Source organism: Nothoprocta perdicaria, unplaced genomic scaffold (assembly GCF_003342845.1).
Source record: "Nothoprocta perdicaria isolate Ctin4 unplaced genomic scaffold, notPer1 scaffold_149, whole genome shotgun sequence".
Classification (NCBI taxonomy): domain Eukaryota; kingdom Metazoa; phylum Chordata; class Aves; order Tinamiformes; family Tinamidae; genus Nothoprocta; species Nothoprocta perdicaria.
In genome coordinates this window covers 751,171-766,363 of record NW_020454638.1, presented here as the reverse complement: position 1 = coordinate 766,363, position 15,193 = coordinate 751,171, and positions in this window count along the sequence as shown.

Below are 15,193 nucleotides of genomic sequence, written 5' to 3'. Positions count from 1 at the left end.
GCTGTTAGCCAACCATATACTATCTATACATATGTTATTATGAAGTTTCCTCATACCATTAATAGCAGAGCTCTGCTCTTGCTTTCAGACTCCCCTGAACGTGCTCAAAGGGCATCAAGGAGGTGACCAAGCACTTCCTCCTGCAAGGTTTTCCTCACGGCAGTGAGGCTGATTGTAGAGACTGCATGCAAGAGAACATGGCTCTCATGGCTGTTAGAAAAAGGCCCCAAAACATGAAGACCGTGAGATCTTGAAAGTTATTTAATAACAGACTATTGCTGGAAGGTATAGCATCAAATAGGAGAACTACAAGATGTTATTGAACCTGAGGACAACAAAACTGCCTGACCAGAAGCATGTGAGCTACCCAGGGTATACTCTGCAATGCCATCGCTAATCCTTCCCATGGCACAAAAGCTGCCTGGTGCACAGAACACCTGCATGACAAACGTTGGATTTATGTGTTCGAAACCTCTGTTTCTGCAGGGAGAAGAGGGGCCAGGCAGCTGTGAGCAGCCTCTGACTGGCCCTGAGGAGAAAAAGAGCACCAGGTCACAGCACGCAACCCAATCTCATGGCCATACCAACGCACTGTAGGAAACAGTGAGGGATAGGCTGCTTTCCTTGGCCATAAGATTGCACTGGCTCACTCTGGGCCTTCTCCTGGGACTTGTCCAAGAGGAACAAGGAACCTCACCGAGGAAACCTGCTGGTGTTCAGCTTGTGGCTATGAGGGGAATACTGACCAGCCCCTTCCCACTGCTGCCCCAGCAGAGAGACGTGGAGCTCAGTGCAGAACTTCCCCGAGCTCCTGTGTCCCCAGAACTGGTTTTGGAGAAGTTACTTTGAATTTGTGTTAATTTATRTGGAATCAGAGCTGGGCTGTGTTTGGGGCGCTCGCATTCGCAGTGACCTCTCCTGGATACTGCACAAGGTGCCTGGCCACAGAGTCTCACCCTGAGGGCTTAAGGTCCCTAAATACTTAGAACTAAATTCCTGAATAAAGATTTATTATTATTATACCCTAAGCTCAAAGCTGCCTAAAGTATACAGCAYGGTGATGGCTGCAAAACTTGCAAGCTGCCAAAGAGAGAACAGGATACAATTTTTACGGATTGAATACATGCCGTAGGTAGGAGACTCTGCTCTTTGGAGGCCACCCACTAGTCCCGTTATAAACTGCCTTGATCTAAGGTAAAATGTGTGACGAACTGCCCGGCCCCTCTGAGTAGCTATGCAGGGAGCATCTATACAGAGAGCATCCGTATAGAGAGTTTGTGSAGCGGGCTGGCACCGTGACCCGCGGCCCGCTCGCCTCTCTGGCAGGCAGCGAGTGGCAGCACGGGGATGGCAGCGGGATTTCAAACACAGTCTCACATTTATGAGATGCTGTCCCCGGTACCGAGCCCTGCTGCCGGTGTCCTGCTGCCTGCATGGACAGCAACACTTGCTCCAAGGCAGGGAGAGGAGCAGTGCGGGCAGCCTTCCTCCCTTCCAGGCTCGTGCCAGCGGCGGGTAGAAGCGCAGTGTGGGCAGCAGCAAGGGATTTTCCCTCTTGCGAGGTGTAACCCAGGCCCTTCCCATGGATCTTTGGAGGGCATTGCTCCCTGGAGTAGCACCAGCTTGATCACAGTTGATCCCTTACTATGAACTGTTCTAACACAGCTAAAAAGAAAATAAAGCCTTAAATAAAGGTAGCAAAGGACTATGCACTTCCCCTTAAAAAAAAAGAAAAAAGGTTAAAAAAAAAAAAAAGCAAAACATATCTTAAATTAATGGGAAAGGTAAAACAATGATTGCCTTCTAATCCGCTCAGGCAGGCTGCAGTGAAACCGCTGATTTGCCTCAGTGCAGGCCTGCTTTCTAGTGGGAGAGTAATTTTATCCATGCAGCGACTAAAACCCCTTGTGTAGAATAATAAATATTTTCATGTCTTTCATCCACTTGTATCTGCTGCAGAAGCTTTAATTTCCCAGCACAAATTGTAGTGTGGAAAAATGACGACTTCATCTTTACCTGATGAGTGAAGTTTTGGGGGCTGGGCCCCTTGCCGTGATTTATTTCCACATCTTCAGGCTTAGAGAAGTTATTTTCTCTGTGAAAGGAAAAATATTCAGCATAGTTCAAAAAAAAAAAAAAAAAAAAAAACCTCCATCACATTCAAAGCTGTACAGGAAAAATTCCCACAATGATTCCCTGAAATTTGTAAAACCTGGACATTAACAGTGAAGGAATTATTTAAGATTTTGTTCTCTGCAGCTCAAGCAACACAGAAGACTGTAAAACATCTTCACAGGGCTTGGATCCAGAGCTTTTGCAATTCTAGCTGCATCTGTATGCTGGCGACTGTATCTATTCCCCTGCCATTCATATGCAGATTGCTCTTGCGATGCATGAAGAGACTAACACATTTGACATTTCGCAAGTAAACATTTACAGAACAAAGTAATATCACATCCAAAATTATTTAAAAATAGGCCTTGCTGCAAATTGCAAAGAACAATGATCATCTGCAATCCCAGCAGAATAGCATTAGCACAGGCCCAAACCAGCAAAACTGCAAGCGAGGGTGCAAGAACCAGGAGGACAAGAACCACATTTTTTTTGTCTATTTTATTAGATCATGRTTGAGGTAGACATTTAACCTTGAGCCTAGGTTTAAGGTTGCTGTTAAACATGCTCTTTCTTTAAGCTAAGCATGTTCTTAAAAATGTCGTTAAAAGAAGTTTCTTGTTTTGGAAAATGGCTACAAATCTTACAGGGGCGTCTGTACTTGGACAGTTCGAAAAAGTACTACCAAAGTCAAGCTGTTCAGGTTAAAGCCCCAGCAACTTCAAGAAAAAAACTTCTTGCTAAAACTGTTGTGGTCTTTTTGTTGCTGCTGYTGCTTTGCTCTGCTTACACTAGAACAGCTTCAAAAAATCCATGGGAGAATGGGCCTTGCAAGCTGAGGAGCAGCAGCCGACCTGCCCGTCTTGMAGCCCACGCGAGCCTTGGGGCTGAATGTGGAGCCTCCCCGTTTGCTCCAGAGTTAACAAGGCAGCATCGCCAGGACAGGTATGAGGAATTCAAACAGAGAGAAGAGAAGGGATTTTAAAAAGTAAATAAATAAAAGTTGTTCTTGTCTTACGGCAATTTTGTTGACTGCTTACTGAATGACATCTACTACATGAATTAAAAGGGTTCCCCTTTTATCTCTCCACAGTCAGCAGGACCCAAACAGTTATACAGCTCTGCTAACAAATGCCACAAAAATAACTTTGTCTTCAGATCTGCTCTTCAATTTTTGCTTGCTGAGGGTAAATAATATGATTTTTTTAATAACATTTCTTCTAACTTTCAGGTTCTTAAATCGATATGGATGATCACATCCCCCCAAAACAAAGAAATGGTTTCTATGCATTTTTCTTAAATGGATGATGAAATAAACCCCAGAGAAGCAGCCCACTGACATTTCAGTAGCTCAGGACAACCGTAACGAGGTTCCCCAACCTGCTTGAGCACCCAGCAGCCTGTTGTGTGGCCACTACAGGATGTCTTCAAAAACAGAGGCCAACAACAATAAAAACCTGGCCAAGAGCTTCAAAGTCACAACATTAATGGTACATTCAGCGAGGCCTCATTACCCCCACAAACACACAGGGTGCATCACGCAGGGAACAGGAAAATAAACACCATGTAAGAGCAATTTTCCATGGCCTCGTGCTTTGGCAAGGAGTTGGGCTCTGGAGAGCACCGAGCTCTCCCTCCTGCTCCGGAGCCCAGGCACATTCCTGGCATGTGCCGCTCACCRTGGGATTCCTGGCATGGAGCAAAGCCAGCAGGGCACCTCCAGGGTGATTTTTTACGAATTATTTCTTTACCTTATTTAGTCTTTTTTTATTGTTTATTTTATTTTAAGGGTTTCCTTAATCCCCTCAAATGACTTGCTAGCAAGTGGAATTGTTTTTCTAAGCATGTCTATCATGAGCTTTTTGCAGCTACCCTCCTGGCCACCTCACCTCTCACAGCACGCTCTCTCCTCTCTCTGTATTTAATTTTCTAGARGGAAATTTTGAGACTCACACGATAAAATAATGCAACTATGTACTTACAAGGATAATTTACATATCATATAGCTAATAGTGTATTTTATTATAAAATTTCCTGTCATGAGCATATGCTCTGGGCAACAAATAAACAAGATTATTCATTTTATTCATTCATCTYGCCAGTGAAGCTGGACAATTTGGATGAATCGTGTGGTTTGAACAATCCTTTCTGTGGTGTTGATTTAAGCCTATTCAGGGTCATGGTTCTTTGGGATTGTGTTCAGATATAAAGATTGACTTTGATTTAATCCTTAAGGCACACAGACTAAGAAGTAACCTATGTTAAGCTCTTTTTATCACTAGATTCAAATATGTTCTTTATATATTTAGTGAGCAAGGAACAAACATTTTAAAAGGAATTTGTGCATCTGTTGCATTGGGCACCAGCAGGAATTCTTTTTGTAAATATTTATGGATTTTACTTTGCAATTACTGTGCATTTTGGAATTATTTGTAGAATAGTAATTTTTGTAAACATTTATTTATAGAAATAGCAATTTTGCCATTCATTAAAAAAAGGATACTTTTCTCCATTTTTATACCAACTCTTAAAAAAAAATCACATCTCTCTTGAGACTGAGGATAATGAAGGCAGCAGTTTTGCTTTTCTATCTGAAGTATCAGCATGGGTTTGGTTAGACCATGTTCCATATGCTCAGTTCAAATGAGACAGAAATCACCATCTGGTGATTTCTTACGTTAACCACACTGTTCCCACTTATCTCAAAAACACGCAAGAAGTGAAAAAACTAACATTTGCTTTTTGGGACCATATGCTGTCTTTTGTTACTTCCAAGAAAGATATGGAAAATTTAGATGACAGGCTGGTTGCCACTGTCCTTAAGGAATTCAGATAGAAACGTCTGGTTTGTGAACATGAACAAATATTTGCAATGTGTCTTTTATAAGTTACCCTTAAGGATTTATTCCATGATAGTTATGTGGGGCACTGGCATTCACAGAGCTGATCTGAGCACTTTTGCAGATATTAGTTAGGCATCTGCCATGTGCAGTGATTTTTCCAATTAAGGCAGTGTTACTCATGTCCCCCGTTTATTACAGGAGAATAATTTGACAGTTTCATTATACCACCTGTGGGACTCTTGACAAGTAAATATATTATAAAGCAGAAGCAGTAGGAAACGCTCTGCAGACTCAGTATCTTCCCCATTCTGCATTTTCCCTTCCCCTTGCACGCTGAGCGGCCGCAGCCCTTTGCAGCAACACAGATCATCATCTTTCCATCATCACACTGATAGTTGCTCTGGGGTAACCAAGAACCAGGTGAAAAGCACAACCTTCACTATCCAGTATTGGCATTATCCTCCTTTTGCCTATCAGCAAATTCCCAGCTCTTCCATATGGGTTTCCTAATAGCCTGTATGAGAAGCAGCAGCAGCATCTCCACATTTCAGGCTGTGACTGCAGGGAGCGAGACGCAAACGGTGACGCTCTGGAAGACAGGGCAAGGCTGCAGCATGAGTCTTGAAAAGCATGTCCATGCATTATGCACATGCTTGCCCTTAATGTATACGTATTTTGACTCGTGTTTTTTAACTGAACTTCTTTATGAATAAAGCCACTCACTGTAGTAACTCACCAGGTGCCAATCCCTGAGCTACTCTACATTTTAAATCCCAGCAGTGACCAAAATTCAAGAATTCACCTAAAACTTAGTCTTAGGAAAAAGCTTGTAATCTGTTTTTCTGTGCTTGAGTTTAATCTTCAGTATTCTATTCAATTCCCTCATTTTTTCCAGCTCATCTTAAAGACTCTCTGGTACACAAACGTTCTGTGTTTCCTTCATGTTTTCCACCAATACCTTACTGAAAATGAAACTATTAAGAGAGCACTACTGGAACAGCACAAAAATAGTTTCTATTAACTCTATTACCAACTGAAGGCTGAAATAAACGCCATCCAGTTGATACCATTCTGAAGTTCATAACCGCAGTCCACCAAAAACTACATTAACACTGATAAACCTCTGGTGACCTCCACAAGAGAAAACATGACGGGAAGCTTCGCAGTGTGAACAGTTCAAGCATACTGTGCCAGCTAGTCATAGCAGTAAAACTTCCTTAAATTGGGGCTTGATCCTACAAGTACTAGCATTTAGACCCTACTCTAGAGAGAAAGAAAGAAAGAGGGAAAAAAAAAAGGAAAATACGAGTTCAAGCACTCAGATATTCCCAGTAAACAATTGCAGTGTGCAGGAGAGTAAGCACATTCACTGGATCAATACCCTACACTTTATGAGGCTGAATGAATTTTAGTAAGACTCAAAATGCACAGAAATTTGAGGTTGAGCTTCTGTGACCAGGTGAAGCTTGGAACATGTTCTACAGCCTCTATTCTACCTGGTCTTGAGCTCCATAATCCTCCAAAGCTGCTGCCCAGGAATACAATGTGAAAGAGGAGGTGGAAGAGAAGGACAATATGCAACATCCCATGTCACCGTTTTTCCTTATCAATATTAGGCAAGAGCCAATCTTTGTTTTTGCACGAGTGCTTCAGCCCATTTGTTTGCAAATCTGCTGCTGGTCTCTCCTGCTAGCTCCATTCCTTTGCACCAGACCCTGCTCAGAGCTTCTCTCCTCCAGTGGCACCTCACTGGGTAGGTGGACCTCAGGGCACCTTGGTGGGGTGACCAGCAGGCAGGTAAAGCCTGCTAAATAATCTTAAAACCCATTCTTTATCATCTGTTTGGTCCTTCTATAAGACGTGGAAAAACACCTTGTATATGGGGATATTACTGGAAACATCATCTTCATTGAAACTTCTGTATTCACTGCTGTGTGCCTCTGATGTGAATGCCACAGGTCCCATTTGTTGAGAAACATGAAATCTTGGCTTTTCCTCCAGAGTTGGTCATCCGTTAACTCCTTTTTCACTAGTATTTTTTTTTTCGTAGAAGAAACAAAACTGAAATTATTTATCTAATTGAGGAGGGCAGTCTATTTTGCTTACTTGTTGTAACCAGGAATTTGACAAAATATTATTGCAAACCCTTTGGCCAGGTAACTTACTTAAGCCATCAAGATTTCAGTCAAGCAGCATAAGATAGATTGTTTTCCTAGCTTGGTTTAATGACCAGAAAAGTCTCCACACATCACTGTATTATTATACACTTCTTTTACTGTGATACAATGCTAAATCTAATTTCAAAGCATGGGAGAAACAGGTTTTCCTGCGCAAGGAAAACAGCTTCTTTGCTCATCTCACGTACCTGATGCGAGGGTATGGTCTGTCCCTGGTCAGGTCCCCCCTGGCAGGGATGGGGACCTGCTTGTGGACCTGACACGCTGGGGGTTTTCATGACACTGGATCTGCATACGCATGGTCATACTTCTATGTCAAGAAAGAGCACAGAAAACAAACAAAAAAAAAAAATCTAAAAATTGCTCATCTTATCACTGCTGGCCAGCAGTCAGGCCTGGAAAGCCAGTGGAAAGTGTCCAGTTTCCAACTACTTCACCATTTGCAGAACGTTGCTCAGCTGCCTGGTTTCTTTCGCTGTCTAAAAAGTTTGGCCAGATTTTACATGATATGAAGGCATAAGACTGTGGCAAAAAAAAAAAAAAAAAAGGAGACAAGAGTTACACAGTGAGACAAGAAATTCATCTTAAAGCTAATCTATCAGAAGAACTTGATAAAATGGGGCACAACTCAATCTGACAGCACATGTAGGATTAAGCTGTGCTATGAGATTTGACATATTGAGGAACATTTCTTGCCTTGTATTTAAGAACAAGATATTTCTTATATTTATCCTTCATGAAGATGGAGTACTCTATATGTCATTTGGATAACATCTGTATTTCCTGATGGCTTTTCTAAAGCAATATCGGATTTCTGCATTTTTAAACTTGTTTTCTGTGTTTGTCACTAGGGATTTCTCATCTCTTTGAGCATCTTCATAAATTGAACACATCCACAGCAATGGAGCTGCAAGAAATGAAAGAAAATGACAAGGATGCAAAACCATACTCTTAATTTCACAGTCCAGTTCCTCAGCATGGGGAAGGAAATGTCTCCCACTCTCGTCCTCCAGACTCCCAACTCCATGCTGTTGTTTATTGCATACCCATCATCCATTTGACACACATTTTTACAGATTTACAGATTTCCAGCCTGAAGCCTATTAAAGCACCAACGGACAAGGCAAAATTTACTATAAATTTTTTTTAAAAAATCAGGCTCACTGCAGGTTACTACCATTTACCAACTGAGAATTAATACATATGGATAGTACCTACATCTAAAAAATTTTCAGATTCACTTCAGAGAGGGCAGGATTTCACATGGGTAGTTTAGGAATATCAGCACCAAAGTAATCGGAAAAAAAATGTGGGAGAAAAATTAGAACCTGCCTGTTTTCCAAGTTGTATAACCTCTCCCAAATGCAGCAAGGGGGCAGCAGCTCTGCAGCTTTGGTCTTTGCACAGCACTGCTGCTTTTCTAACGCGGTCTCTCTTTACTCTGCAGRAGCCAGCCCTTGGAAACTTGGGCTGTAACTAAAATTTGTTTTATTCTTCTTCACAATAATTATTTCAGCATAAGCAATGATCAATATAAATAGCATGATTTGGAAGGGTAAACATCTTGCTTTTTATTTCAGACTTTGCTATTAAAGCTAATACTGAACTCTGCCTTTACCACCAAAACTGGGAGGGAAATGGGTTCTGGTGGGGAAATCACATCTGCCACATTTATAATCTCCCAGTAAATTGTATTAATATGATAGTAGAGTTTGCATATCRTTTAAAATCAAAATAAGAAATAAAATCTTTCATTTCTTTGATGGTCTTAATTTATTTCTACTGGTAAAGGATCCAAGACACTGCTTAAGCTATAAAACTTGGAGTAATGTTCAGTCCCTCCTGCTTTGTGCATTTAGAGGCAACTGAAATCTCAAAAGAATGGTTAATCACAGGAGATTTTCTCCATTTTGTCTTAATGAAACCTGGCTTTCCAGAGGCAGACCTGTACTGCAGACTGCTGTCCTAAATCCACAAAGAATCCAAAGGGTACAAATCATGGCAATTTTGGTGTCTCAGATTCTGGGACAGAACAGCTAGGGTTTCACCTATCCTGCTTTATCCAGGATACAGCCTCTAATGAAGAGGCAAACACCAAAAGAATTATTACAAGTTTAACTTAGTTTTATCACAGATTAACTAAGCAATCACAGCCGCTTTTATCTTGGTTTAAAATAACTGTTCCTTAAGCAGCTCTCTCTAGGAAATAAAACATTCACAGGTATTTTATAATGAGCCAGGTCCGACAATAGACTTCCTCCTGAGCCCTTCAAGTATGACTCCCTTTTTTTCCTTTTTTCGAAAAAGTGCAGAACCGTTTTGCATGGAACACGACGGTCCCAGGAAAGCGATTCAGCACCAACACCGGTGCTTTGAACTCCCTGCAAAACTCCCCTTGCRGAGGCAGCTGCGTTAACTCACCGGGACAAAATACTACTTGCAACATGCAGCAACTTCTATACAGCAAYTTTCCTTAGTAAGGAATAGCAGAATAGTGCACCTGTTAAGCCCTCAGAAAAGGGCACCTACTACATCCTCAGAAAGCTGCTGCTCTAGAGTATTTAGTGCTTGATGACACAACACATGATGATATGAAGTTTACTCTATTCTTGCATCTGACAAAGGAAAATACTCTGAGAAAGYGTTCTAACTGCTCCCCAAGGCGGCTGAGGGACTCAACAAAAAACGTAGAGGGTGGCAAGCGTTTAAAACCACGCACATCAGCTCGGAGTTAAGGGTAGGGTGCCAGTTACGGGYAGGGAGCAGCCTCGCACCTTACACAAACGAGTAACGTGTGTCCGTGCACACATGCGGGCACACGATTCCCTGCTCCAAACGGGCAGCCTACCCACCCTGGCTACATATTCCTGCATCCGCTCTCCTGGCCATGAGCAGGCCCCTTCACAAGTGCGTTTGTGTCCGGATTTCCTTCCTTCTCCCTCGTGGCGCAGGCGACGGCAGGTGGCAGCGCTGCCACGGCCAAGGGCTGCCCGCACCCAGGCGGAAACAGCACGCAGGAGAGCAGGGGAAGAAGAAAGAGGAAAAAAAGGAAATAAAATATAAAATATAAAATATAAAATATAAAATATAAAATATAAAACATAAAACATAAAACATAAAACATAAAACATAAAACATAAAATATAAAGCGGTTTAAGAGGTTATTACAAGCAACGCAGCCCTCATGGAAGAAAATCACCTGTGTTTTGCTTCCAGCTACAGGGACTGCAGAGAGGGGCACGCATGCCCCTCACCCTGGCTATATAGGGGATGCCGAAGGGGACAAGTGCACGGAGCCGCCTCGGGAAAAGCTCCCAGYGCCAAGCAGGAGTAGGTTGCCCAACCCCACAAAAGATTTCAGCCCCACAAAGCTAGCAAGAAAATGAGCTTATTTCTAATGAGGAAAAAAAAAATGAAAAAAAATGACATAAAATGACACTTCAAGGAATCTCTGCTCAATTGACTGGACTGTTTTGTTCAGATTCTAGGCTTTTTAAAACACCTTTTAAAAAACAAAATATATCGCATTTCTGAAAAAAAAGCCCATCCCTCTAAAACAGTCGAAACAGAAAAAGCCGAGGCTGCCCCAGGGAGTACAGACACAAACTGCTTCATCATTGACAACTTCTCCCAATCTCAACCCCAGAAATGCACARAAACGCAGCAGTCGAAAGGACCTCCCGTCTCTTCAAGACGCACGCGCGACAGGGGATGCCCGAGCTCACTGAGCTCCAGGGGACACCCCGGATCGGCTGGCTCCTGTAGCCGCTTTCCCTGCGCCTTGCTGGGACGCTGACCAAGGGAACAGGCCCGACCAGGCAGCCACCAGCTCTCAGCCCCTTCAGCCTGGAGGGACCCCAGCAACCTTAACTACTTTAAACACCACAGCTACCCCTCAGCACCCTGCAGATCCACGCCGTGGTCACGTGGCCTGCTCCATACCTGGTCACCAAGGATTTCAGGGCTCCTTCTCCCTGTGTTTCCACAAAAAAACAAGGATTTTTATCTTCATTATCTCTGTTAATAACCTGCCTTGCACAGCTGACTGAGCACTTACTTATCTGCCCACCTGCAGCTCATTAAGCACCAAGGAACAGCAAGTTAATCACAAAAGCCCCCCAAAGACACCCTCCTTGTTCAAGCTCTTGTTTCACAACCTGGCAGAGAGAGACAGTTCCCTTTTCCCACACATGCAACTTCCCTACATGTGTTTTCAACAGGAGCAGCTCCCGGCACCCAAGCTCTCCGAATGAAGGGGAAAAGCTGGGACTTCCCTGGGAAGCTGCCGCTGCTCCAGGCTTCTTACGGAGACCACAGCAAAGCCAAGGACAAGGGGGAAAACAGAAATAGTGACAGAGGGAAGCAAAGGACACGAGGATACATGAGACAGAGCGAAGACACCCGGTGCCAAGGCAGGACAACTCCAGACCTTGAAGTCCAACGAGAGTTTAACAAATTCGTTCCTTGCACTGTAAGAGGGAAGAACAGAGCAAAGAGAGGGAAAAGCCCACATGCTTGCTCACTCTTGCCCCAGAATTACCCCTGCTTCCTTCTCCCATGTCAATAGCAGCTTCTTCTATGCCAATGCACATCAGTCACAAGGTGTGCCCTCAACACCAGAAACCACACAGCTGGACATGTGTTGTCTCAGGTTACACAACCAACAGAAACTGGTATTAACACAGAGAAGCAAATGTTACCACCAACCTGGCCCCGTTTCCTCCCACACCCAGGAAAGCAAGATTGTCCAAAGGTCGCTCCTAAGAAAAGCTGCAGCGAAACTGTTTGYGCCCGTGCCCAAAGGAGAGAGGCAGGTCCAGAAGACACAGCACTAGCTAGGTGGCTTGGCTGCTARGGAGCTTCAGCTGCCTCCAGCAACTCTCCAGTAGATCCCAAACTCACCTTTTGGCTGCTATAGCTCACTGTGCTTTGTTTTTGACATGTCAAAGGACTGTACTTCTACCTCTACTTCTGCTTTTTAATTTGTAAAAAACTGTTCTTTATTTGATATTACCTCTCAGTAACAAGGCAGACTGGAATGTTTCCTGTTGCTGTGTCTAAGTGTTCTTCCTTTAATACTCACTATATATATATATATATATATATGCACACACACACACGCTTCCCTTAAAAAGTCTGCATCCTTCAGAAACCTCAGCATCACACAGTGGTGGCCATGGCACACAGCCCTTGGCTTTCATCACACGCCATGCCTTCCCAGGCATGCTCTTCCCTGCTCCACCGGGAGGCCAACACAACTACGGAAAGGCTGTTCTGAAAAACAGACAGCAGAACAAGCTAGGTTTTATTTCTGCAGGGTTATTTCTAATATGGRTCTTTTCCCTGATACTGTTTACAGTGCAGCTCCATGGAACAGCTRTGCAGCGCACAGGATCTGTGCAAGTTTTCCAGAGAAGCAGAATTTGGAGCAAGTCATTGGGACAGCTTGCGGTACAGTCACGCTCCCCAGAAAGCCTTCCAGGACAGCAGCACTGGGAGAACTGGTAAATGCTAGGATACTCAGGTAAATCTCAGTGGCAAATCAGTGCTCCAAGAGGCTACTGTCTGTAGGATAAACAGAAATTCACTTTGTAGCTCATGTAGTGAAAGAATTAAAAAGATCACTAGGTGGGAAAGGCATTAAAAGAAGTTTGAAGAAAGTGTCACGTAGCAAAAATATTTTAGCCACACAGACACAACAGTGAAGAAAGTTGCACTGAAACAGAGAGSATCGGGACATGTAGAAAAAAGACCTAAGGGCAAGGCTGAGATTCTAGAAAACAGAGCACGGCTGAGAACTGCTCCTATAAACACAGGCAAATGCTTTAATTCCTCGTAGGGCTCCTTCCTAGCTGCAGTTTGCTTTGTAAAGAAGAGTTTTCTCGGTGGGTRTACCCTGGAGCTAAAAATCTTTTCATTGCTTCAAATATCCCAGGAGTCCAAAGAAGGACATTTATTTAAAAGTCTGTACCTGAGATTATCACACCTGATACTTTGTTTTCAGAAGTAAACAAACTGCTAACATTTTGAATAAAGAAAACATTTTTTATGAAGCTGTCAGAAAAATTCAAGGCAGCTTCGTACAACAGATTTTGAAAAGGCATAAGCTCTAAGCATCAATATTAATACAGATAACAGGAAAAAAAATGTAGAAGCATCTTTCACCTCCTTCCTCCCTTCACACAGGTTAAGTGCTTAGTCCAAACTTTGCACATGAAATATGATTAGTGATTCAACAGGATACTGCAGAGATGCTGCCTGGTGCCTGGCTGCTCCTGATGCAGGGGGCTGGGAAAAGCGCAAGGCTCTGGATTAACGATGGAGAAAGTTGTTTTCCCATTCCCCTTAGCTATTGTTTTTTCTAGGTTGTGAACTGATAGGAAGGTCTGCAACCTTTTAGGCTAAACAAGGATGCAACCCAAGCAGTGGGAGATGTCTGGCCATCTCAGTGGCCAAGTGCCTGTGACATTCTTTATTATTGCTAAAGCCTCATGTTAAATGGCAACAGGACAGTAACTCAGAAGCTAATTGCATGTTATGCAATGCAGTATTTCATTTTTTTATGAATCAGTTTTAAATGTGCTGCTCTTTTTTTCTTGAGCGCGCCTTTCATTGGGAAATGTCCACGGGTAAGTTCATTTTGCTTTTCTGTACTATTACTTCAAATGTCTTCATTAAATCAGGTTTATAAGGTTACAATTCCGTTGACTCAGGAGTTACTCCAGGCTCTTCCTCATGTAATACAAATCAGCTGCTAATCTCTTTTTTCCTGCCTAGGAGGAATGGCTTGGTTTTGCTAGGCTAGACATCATGCAGGAGCCTGGAGCAGCTCTCTCCTAGTTCTGAGGTAAAACACAAAAAGCAGATGAGATACAATCACAAATACAGGTGCGTTCCATTTAGTGAGACAGAAGCAGTCCTGGGGAAAGATGCACCTCCACAAGGAGTCAAAAACATCTGACCATGATAACTGTGTATTCATTTCTTGAAATAAAAGCCTTCAGGTAAAAGGTTAAAATACATCAATTGGATTTACTGCAGACACTATATGAATGCTCATTTTAATGATTAAGAATGACAAAACAAACTAAGTATCATATGAAAGAAGCTCCCGGCCACCCAAGTAAAAGTCAAACTGTAAAAAACCTCTGGTTAAAAGATACCCCTGGGAGCACTTTACACACAATTTGACCTCAAAAATCTTCAAGCTTACTTGCCAGAAACAGCAATCTTTACCCTGTTCCTTGCCTTAGTAGCTGCTCCTTTCCAGCTGCAGTTTACACCTAGACATATAATTATCTCATTAGCAACACATAATCACACTGACATTAAAGCCAGTTCACGCTCCATGCAGTGCAGTTACCCTGCATTTTGAAACTGACACTTTGGTGTGTTTTTCATATCCTAGCATTTTTTGAACAGTATTTTCAAACTCTTTTAAGATTGCTGCTTGCAGTTCAAATACAAATTAGAGAAACTTGAAGAGATCCTTCAATCAAGGTTTCCCAAATTCACGTCAGGATGTACACTGCTGTTCTTCCAAACTGCAATTCGTGAATCTGGTAACATTATTTCATAATTGTTCAAAACACTTTTTTTAAAAAATATTTCCCGTCTTGCAATTTTTCTAGTTCTTAATTTATTACCTAATAACATCAAATAAGGGTACCCCATTTTCCACAAAAAAATGTGTGAAGTTGAAAGCAACTTCCAGCAAATACATTCTCAGATTTCCTTCAGTGGTCAAGCTTCAATCCCTCAATATATATGAAGTGTCATCTAATAATTACTCTAATGAATCTAATATAGGTTTTTGTTTCATGACAGAGTGATTGGGATGTAGGAGATGATCAGGATTTCTTATTTCACAGGGAGGTAAATTTGATTTAGTATTAGCTGTGGGTAATAATAATTAGTCCTGTAAAACTAACTCATACAGAAAATTAAAAAAAAAAACACAAAGTTTTTGCTTAAATTCCTTCTTACTTTCCATCATATCTCTAAATTGATAGAAATTTAACAGCATGTAAGCTCCTCAGAAACAAGGCAGCATTCAGATTC